We start from the raw sequence: 10,000 nt of genomic DNA on the forward strand, positions 1-10,000 counted from the left end.
GTCTAAAAATAAATTTCCGAAATTTAACTCAAAAGTCATGGCTCTGCGGCTATGTCCCGTGGTGCTTGGAACTTGAAATCAGTTCTGCGGCTATGTCCGACCGTGCGTGTTAGTTGAGTCGCTTCAGCGGCTAAGTCCGAAAATTTCCAAAATGCAGAAAAATATACATAATTGAAGAAAGTTGGCCTTGCTGTGCTTAATAATATCGTTAATAGATTAAAAATAAATTTCCGCTGTGTTAGGTGGGCCTTACTTGGACGGTACGAATTCTGCGGCTATGTCCCGTGGTGCGTGGTACTTGAAACCAGTTCTGCGGCTATGTCCGACCGTGCGTGTTAGTTGAGTCGCTTCAGCGGCTAAGTCCAAAAAATTTCCAAAATGCAGAAAAATACACATAATTGAAGAAAATTGGGCTTGCTGTGCTTAATAATATCGTTAATAGATTAAAAATAAATTTCCGCTGTGTTAGCTGGGCCTTACTTGGACGGTACGAATTCTGCGGCTATGTCCCGTGGTGCGTGGTACTTGAAACCAGTTCTGCGGCTATGTCCGACCGTGCGTGTTAGTTGAGTCGCTTCAGCGGCTAAGTCCAAAAAATTTCCAAAATGCAGAAAAATACACATAATTGAAGAAAATTGGGCTTGCTGTGCTTAATAATATCGTTAATAGATTAAAAATAAATTTCCGCTGTGTTAGCTGGGCCTTACTTGGACGGTACGAATTCTGCGGCTATGTCCCGTGGTGCGTGGTACTTGAAACCAGTTCTGCGGCTATGTCCGACCGTGCGTGTTAGTTGAGTCGCTTCAGCGGCTAAGTCCGAAAATTTCCAAAATGCAGAAAAATATTCATAATTGAAGAAAGTTGGCCTTGCTGTGCATAGTAATGCCGTTAATTGACTAAAAATAAATTTCCGCTGTGTTAGGTGGGCCTTACTTGGACGGGACGAATTCTGCGGCTATGTCCCGTGGTGCGTGGTACTTGAAATCAGTTCTGCGGCTATGTCCGACCGTGCGTGTTAGTTGAGTCGCTTCAGCGGCTAAGTCCAAAAAATTTCCAAAATGCAGAAAAATACACATAATTGAAGAAAATTGGGCTTGCTGTGCTTAATAATATCGTTAATAGATTAAAAATAAATTTCCGCTGTGTTAGGTGGGCCTTACTTGGACGGTACGAATTCTGCGGCTATGTCCCGTGGTGCGTGGTACTTGAAACCAGTTCTGCGGCTATGTCCGACCGTGCGTGTTAGTTGAGTCGCTTCAGCGGCTAAGTCCGAAAATTTCCAAAATGCAGAAAAATATACATAATTGAAGAAAATTGGCCTTGCTGTGCTTAATAATGTCGTTAATAGATTAAAAATAAATTTCCGCTGTGTTAGCTGGGCCTTACTTGGACGGTACGAATTCTGCGGCTATGTCCCGTGGTGCGTGGTACTTGAAACCAGTTCTGCGGCTATGTCCGACCGTGCGTGTTAGTTGAGTCGCTTCAGCGGCTAAGTCCGAAAATTTCCAAAATGCAGAAAAATATACATAATTGAAGAAAATTGGCCTTGCTGTGCTTAATAATGTCGTTAATAGATTAAAAATAAATTTCCGCTGTGTTAGCTGGGCCTTACTTGGACGGTACGAATTCTGCGGCTATGTCCCGTGGTGCGTGGTACTTGAAACCAGTTCTGCGGCTATGTCCGACCGTGCGTGTTAGTTGAGTCGCTTCAGCGGCTAAGTCCGAAAATTTCCAAAATGCAGAAAAATATACATAATTGAAGAAAATTGGCCTTGCTGTGCTTAATAATGTCGTTAATAGATTAAAAATAAATTTCCGCTGTGTTAGCTGGGCCTTACTTGGACGGTACGAATTCTGCGGCTATGTCCCGTGGTGCGTGGTACTTGAAACCAGTTCTGCGGCTATGTCCGACCGTGCGTGTTAGTTGAGTCGCTTCAGCGGCTAAGTCCAAAAAATTTCCAAAATGCAGAAAAATACACATAATTGAAGAAAATTGGGCTTGCTGTGCTTAATAATATCGTTAATAGATTAAAAATAAATTTCCGCTGTGTTAGGTGGGCCTTACTTGGACGGTACGAATTCTGCGGCTATGTCCCGTGGTGCGTGGTACTTGAAACCAGTTCTGCGGCTATGTCCGACCGTGCGTGTTAGTTGAGTCGCTTCAGCGGCTAAGTCCAAAAAATTTCCAAAATGCAGAAAAATATACATAATTGAAGAAAGTTGGCCTTGCTGTGCTTAATAATATCGTTAATAGAATAAAAATAAATTTCCGCTGTGTTAGGTGGGCCTTACTTGGACGGTACGAATTCTGCGGCTATGTCCCGTGGTGCGTGGTACTTGAAACCAGTTCTGCGGCTATGTCCGACCGTGCGTGTTAGTTGAGTCGCTTCAGCGGCTAAGTCCAAAAAATTTCCAAAATGCAGAAAAATACACATAATTCAAGAAAATTGGGCTTGCTGTGCTTAATAATATCGTTAATAGATTAAAAATAAATTTCCGCTGTGTTAGCTGGGCCTTACTTGGACGGTACGAATTCTGCGGCTATGTCCCGTGGTGCGTGGTACTTGAAACCAGTTCTGCGGCTATGTCCGACCGTGCGTGTTAGTTGAGTCGCTTCAGCGGCTAAGTCCGAAAATTTCCAAAATGCAGAAAAATATACATAATTGAAGAAAGTTGGCCTTGCTGTGCTTAATAATATCGTTAATAGAATAAAAATAAATTTCCGCTGTGTTAGGTGGGCCTTACTTGGACGGTACGAATTCTGCGGCTATGTCCCGTGGTGCGTGGTACTTGAAACCAGTTCTGCGGCTATGTCCCACCGTGCGTGTTACTTGAGTCGCTTCAGCGGCTAAGTCCGAAAATTTCCAAAATGCAGAAAAATATTCATAGCTGAAGCGACTCAAGTAACACGCACGGTGGGACATAGCCGCAGAACTGGTTTCAAGTACCACGCACCACGGGACATAGCCGCAGAATTCGTACCGTCCAAGTAAGGCCCACCTAACACAGCGGAAATTTATTTTTATTCTATTAACGATATTATTAAGCACAGCAAGGCCAACTTTCTTCAATTATGAATATTTTTCTGCATTTTGGAAATTTTCGGACTTAGCCGCTGAAGCGACTCAACTAACACGCACGGTCGGACATAGCCGCAGAACTGGTTTCAAGTACCACGCACCACGGGACATAGCCGCAGAATTCGTACCGTCCAAGTAAGGCCCACCTAACACAGCGGAAATTTATTTTTAATCTATTAACGATATTATTAAGCACAGCAAGGCCAACTTTCTTCAATTATGTATATTTTTCTGCATTTTGGAAATTTTCGGACTTAGCCGCTGAAGCGACTCAAGTAACACGCACGGTGGGACATAGCCGCAGAACTGATTTCAAGTACCACGCACCACGGGACATAGCCGCAGAATTCGTACCGTCCAAGTAAGGCCCACCTAACACAGCGGTAATTTATTTTTAATCTATTAACGATTTTATTAAGCACAGCAAGCCCAATTTTCTTCAATTATGTGTATTTTTCTGCATTTTGGAAATTTTTTGGACTTAGCCGCTGAAGCGACTCAACTAACACGCACGGTCGGACATAGCCGCAGAACTGATTTCAAGTACCACGCACCACGGGACATAGCCGCAGAATTCGTCCCGTCCAAGTAAGGCCCACCTAACACAGCGGAAATTTATTTTTAGTCAATTAACGGCATTACTATGCACAGCAAGGCCAACTTTCTTCAATTATGAATATTTTTCTGCATTTTGGAAATTTTCGGACTTAGCCGCTGAAGCGACTCAACTAACACGCACGGTCGGACATAGCCGCAGAACTGGTTTCAAGTACCACGCACCACGGGACATAGCCGCAGAATTCGTACCGTCCAATTAAGGCCCACCTAACACAGCGGAAATTTATTTTTAATCTATTAACGATATTATTAAGCACAGCAAGGCCAACTTTCTTCAATTATGTATATTTTTCTGCATTTTGGAAATTTTCGGACTTAGCCGCTGAAGCGACTCAAGTAACACGCACGGTGGGACATAGCCGCAGAACTGATTTCAAGTACCACGCACCACGGGACATAGCCGCAGAATTCGTACCGTCCAAGTAAGGCCCAGCTAACACAGCGGAAATTTATTTTTAATCTATTAACGATATTATTAAGCACAGCAAGCCCAATTTTCTTCAATTATGTGTATTTTTCTGCATTTTGGAAATTTTTTGGACTTAGCCGCTGAAGCGACTCAACTAACACGCACGGTCGGACATAGCCGCAGAACTGGTTTCAAGTACCACGCACCACGGGACATAGCCGCAGAATTCGTACCGTCCAAGTAAGGCCCAGCTAACACAGCGGAAATTTATTTTTAGTCAATTAACGGCATTACTATGCACAGCAAGGCCAACTTTCTTCAATTATGAATATTTTTCTGCATTTTGGAAATTTTCGGACTTAGCCGCTGAAGCGACTCAAGTAACACGCACGGTGGGACATAGCCGCAGAACTGGTTTCAAGTACCACGCACCACGGGACATAGCCGCAGAATTCGTACCGTCCAAGTAAGGCCCACCTAACACAGCGGAAATTTATTTTTATTCTATTAACGATATTATTAAGCACAGCAAGGCCAACTTTCTTCAATTATGTATATTTTTCTGCATTTTGGAAATTTTCGGACTTAGCCGCTGAAGCGACTCAACTAACACGCACGGTCGGACATAGCCGCAGAACTGGTTTCAAGTACCACGCACCACGGGACATAGCCGCAGAATTCGTACCGTCCAAGTAAGGCCCAGCTAACACAGCGGAAATTTATTTTTAATCTATTAACGATATTATTAAGCACAGCAAGCCCAATTTTCTTGAATTATGTGTATTTTTCTGCATTTTGGAAATTTTTTGGACTTAGCCGCTGAAGCGACTCAACTAACACGCACGGTCGGACATAGCCGCAGAACTGGTTTCAAGTACCACGCACCACGGGACATAGCCGCAGAATTCGTACCGTCTAAGTAAGGCCCACCTAACACAGCGGAAATTTATTTTTATTCTATTAACGATATTATTAAGCACAGCAAGGCCAACTTTCTTCAATTATGTATATTTTTCTGCATTTTGGAAATTTTTTGGACTTAGCCGCTGAAGCGACTCAACTAACACGCACGGTCGGACATAGCCGCAGAACTGGTTTCAAGTACCACGCACCACGGGACATAGCCGCAGAATTCGTACCGTCCAAGTAAGGCCCACCTAACACAGCGGAAATTTATTTTTAATCTATTAACGATATTATTAAGCACAGCAAGCCCAATTTTCTTCAATTATGTGTATTTTTCTGCATTTTGGAAATTTTTTGGACTTAGCCGCTGAAGCGACTCAACTAACACGCACGGTCGGACATAGCCGCAGAACTGGTTTCAAGTACCACGCACCACGGGACATAGCCGCAGAATTCGTACCGTCCAAGTAAGGCCCACCTAACACAGCGGAAATTTATTTTTAGTCAATTAACGGCATTACTATGCACAGCAAGGCCAACTTTCTTCAATTATGAATATTTTTCTGCATTTTGGAAATTTTCGGACTTAGCCGCTGAAGCGACTCAACTAACACGCACGGTCGGACATAGCCGCAGAACTGGTTTCAAGTACCACGCACCACGGGACATAGCCGCAGAATTCGTACCGTCCAAGTAAGGCCCAGCTAACACAGCGGAAATTTATTTTTAATCTATTAACGATATTATTAAGCACAGCAAGCCCAATTTTCTTCAATTATGTGTATTTTTCTGCATTTTGGAAATTTTTTGGACTTAGCCGCTGAAGCGACTCAACTAACACGCACGGTCGGACATAGCCGCAGAACTGGTTTCAAGTACCACGCACCACGGGACATAGCCGCAGAATTCGTACCGTCCAAGTAAGGCCCACCTAACACAGCGGAAATTTATTTTTAATCTATTAACGATATTATTAAGCACAGCAAGCCCAATTTTCTTCAATTATGTGTATTTTTCTGCATTTTGGAAATTTTTTGGACTTAGCCGCTGAAGCGACTCAACTAACACGCACGGTCGGACATAGCCGCAGAACTGATTTCAAGTACCACGCACCACGGGACAGCCGCAGAATTCGTACCGTCCAAGTAAGGCCCAGCTAACACAGCGGTAATTTATTTTTAATCTATTAACGATTTTATTAAGCACAGCAAGCCCAATTTTCTTCAATTATGTGTATTTTTCTGCATTTTGGAAATTTTCGGACTTAGCCGCTGAAGCGACTCAACTAACACGCACGGTCGGACATAGCCGCAGAACTGGTTTCAAGTACCACGCACCACGGGACATAGCCGCAGAATTCGTACCGTCCAAGTAAGGCCCAGCTAACACAGCGGAAATTTATTTTTAATCTATTAACGATATTATTAAGCACAGCAAGCCCAATTTTCTTCAATTATGTGTATTTTTCTGCATTTTGGAAATTTTTTGGACTTAGCCGCTGAAGCGACTCAACTAACACGCACGGTCGGACATAGCCGCAGAACTGGTTTCAAGTACCACGCACCACGGGACATAGCCGCAGAATTCGTACCGTCCAAGTAAGGCCCAGCTAACACAGCGGAAATTTATTTTTAATCTATTAACGATATTATTAAGCACAGCAAGGCCAACTTTCTTCAATTATGTATATTTTTCTGCATTTTGGAAATTTTCGGACTTAGCCGCTGAAGCGACTCAAGTAACACGCACGGTGGGACATAGCCGCAGAACTGATTTCAAGTACCACGCACCACGGGACATAGCCGCAGAATTCGTACCGTCCAAGTAAGGCCCACCTAACACAGCGGTAATTTATTTTTAATCTATTAACGATTTTATTAAGCACAGCAAGCCCAATTTTCTTCAATTATGTGTATTTTTCTGCATTTTGGAAATTTTTTGGACTTAGCCGCTGAAGCGACTCAACTAACACGCACGGTCGGACATAGCCGCAGAACTGATTTCAAGTACCACGCACCACGGGACATAGCCGCAGAATTTACCGTCCAAGTAAGGCCCACCTAACACAGCGGAAATTTATTTTTAATCTATTAACGATTTTATTAAGCACAGCAAGCCCAATTTTCTTCAATTATGTGTATTTTTCTGCATTTTGGAAATTTTTTGGACTTAGCCGCTGAAGTGACTCAACTAACACGCACGGTCGGACATAGCCGCAGAACTGGTTTCAAGTACCACGCACCACGGGACATAGCCGCAGAATTCGTACCGTCCAAGTAAGGCCCAGCTAACACAGCGGAAATTTATTTTTAATCTATTAACGATATTATTAAGCACAGCAAGCCCAATTTTCTTCAATTATGTGTATTTTTCTGCATTTTGGAAATTTTTTGGACTTAGCCGCTGAAGCGACTCAACTAACACGCACGGTCGGACATAGCCGCAGAACTGGTTTCAAGTACCACGCACCACGGGACATAGCCGCAGAATTCGTACCGTCCAAGTAAGGCCCACCTAACACAGCGGAAATTTATTTTTAATCTATTAACGATATTATTAAGCACAGCAAGCCCAATTTTCTTCAATTATGTGTATTTTTCTGCATTTTGGAAATTTTTTGGACTTAGCCGCTGAAGCGACTCAACTAACACGCACGGTCGGACATAGCCGCAGAACTGGTTTCAAGTACCACGCACCACGGGACATAGCCGCAGAATTCGTACCGTCCAAGTAAGGCCCACCTAACACAGCGGAAATTTATTTTTAATCTATTAACGGCATTACTATGCACAGCAAGGCCAACTTTCTTCAATTATGAATATTTTTCTGCATTTTGGAAATTTTCGGACTTAGCCGCTGAAGCGACTCAACTAACACGCACGGTCGGACATAGCCGCAGAACTGGTTTCAAGTACCACGCACCACGGGACATAGCCGCAGAATTCGTACCGTCCAAGTAAGGCCCACCTAACACAGCGGAAATTTATTTTTAATCTATTAACGATATTATTAAGCACAGCAAGCCCAATTTTCTTCAATTATGTGTATTTTTCTGCATTTTGGAAATTTTTTGGACTTAGCCGCTGAAGCGACTCAACTAACACGCACGGTCGGACATAGCCGCAGAACTGATTTCAAGTACCACGCACCACGGGACATAGCCGCAGAATTCGTACCGTCCAAGTAAGGCCCAGCTAACACAGCGGTAATTTATTTTTAATCTATTAACGATTTTATTAAGCACAGCAAGCCCAATTTTCTTCAATTATGTGTATTTTTCTGCATTTTGGAAATTTTCGGACTTAGCCGCTGAAGCGACTCAACTAACACGCACGGTCGGACATAGCCGCAGAACTGGTTTCAAGTACCACGCACCACGGGACATAGCCGCAGAATTCGTACCGTCCAAGTAAGGCCCAGCTAACACAGCGGAAATTTATTTTTAATCTATTAACGATATTATTAAGCACAGCAAGCCCAATTTTCTTCAATTATGTGTATTTTTCTGCATTTTGGAAATTTTTTGGACTTAGCCGCTGAAGCGACTCAACTAACACGCACGGTCGGACATAGCCGCAGAACTGGTTTCAAGTACCACGCACCACGGGACATAGCCGCAGAATTCGTACCGTCCAAGTAAGGCCCACCTAACACAGCGGAAATTTATTTTTAATCTATTAACGATATTATTAAGCACAGCAAGCCCAATTTTCTTCAATTATGTGTATTTTTCTGCATTTTGGAAATTTTTTGGACTTAGCCGCTGAAGCGACTCAACTAACACGCACGGTCGGACATAGCCGCAGAACTGGTTTCAAGTACCACGCACCACGGGACATAGCCGCAGAATTCGTACCGTCCAAGTAAGGCCCACCTAACACAGCGGAAATTTATTTTTAATCTATTAACGATTTTATTAAGCACAGCAAGCCCAATTTTCTTCAATTATGTGTATTTTTCTGCATTTTGGAAATTTTTTGGACTTAGCCGCTGAAGTGACTCAACTAACACGCACGGTCGGACATAGCCGCAGAACTGGTTTCAAGTACCACGCACCACGGGACATAGCCGCAGAATTCGTACCGTCCAAGTAAGGCCCAGCTAACACAGCGGAAATTTATTTTTAATCTATTAACGATATTATTAAGCACAGCAAGCCCAATTTTCTTCAATTATGTGTATTTTTCTGCATTTTGGAAATTTTTTGGACTTAGCCGCTGAAGCGACTCAACTAACACGCACGGTCGGACATAGCCGCAGAACTGGTTTCAAGTACCACGCACCACGGGACATAGCCGCAGAATTCGTACCGTCCAAGTAAGGCCCACCTAACACAGCGGAAATTTATTTTTAATCTATTAACGATATTATTAAGCACAGCAAGCCCAATTTTCTTCAATTATGTGTATTTTTCTGCATTTTGGAAATTTTTTGGACTTAGCCGCTGAAGCGACTCAACTAACACGCACGGTCGGACATAGCCGCAGAACTGGTTTCAAGTACCACGCACCACGGGACATAGCCGCAGAATTCGTACCGTCCAAGTAAGGCCCACCTAACACAGCGGAAATTTATTTTTAATCTATTAACGGCATTACTATGCACAGCAAGGCCAACTTTCTTCAATTATGAATATTTTTCTGCATTTTGGAAATTTTCGGACTTAGCCGCTGAAGCGACTCAACTAACACGCACGGTCGGACATAGCCGCAGAACTGGTTTCAAGTACCACGCACCACGGGACATAGCCGCAGAATTCGTACCGTCCAAGTAAGGCCCACCTAACACAGCGGAAATTTATTTTTAATCTATTAACGATATTATTAAGCACAGCAAGCCCAATTTTCTTCAATTATGTGTATTTTTCTGCATTTTGGAAATTTTCGGACTTAGCCGCTGAAGCGACTCAACTAACACGCACGGTCGGACATAGCCGCAGAACTGGTTTCAAGTACCACGCACCACGGGACATAGCCGCAGAATTCGT

This window comes from Zootermopsis nevadensis, unplaced genomic scaffold (genome assembly GCF_977971745.1).
Source record: "Zootermopsis nevadensis isolate Lab colony 2312 unplaced genomic scaffold, Znev_1.0 Znev_ptg000249l, whole genome shotgun sequence".
Taxonomy (NCBI): Eukaryota; Metazoa; Arthropoda; class Insecta; order Blattodea; family Termopsidae; genus Zootermopsis; species Zootermopsis nevadensis.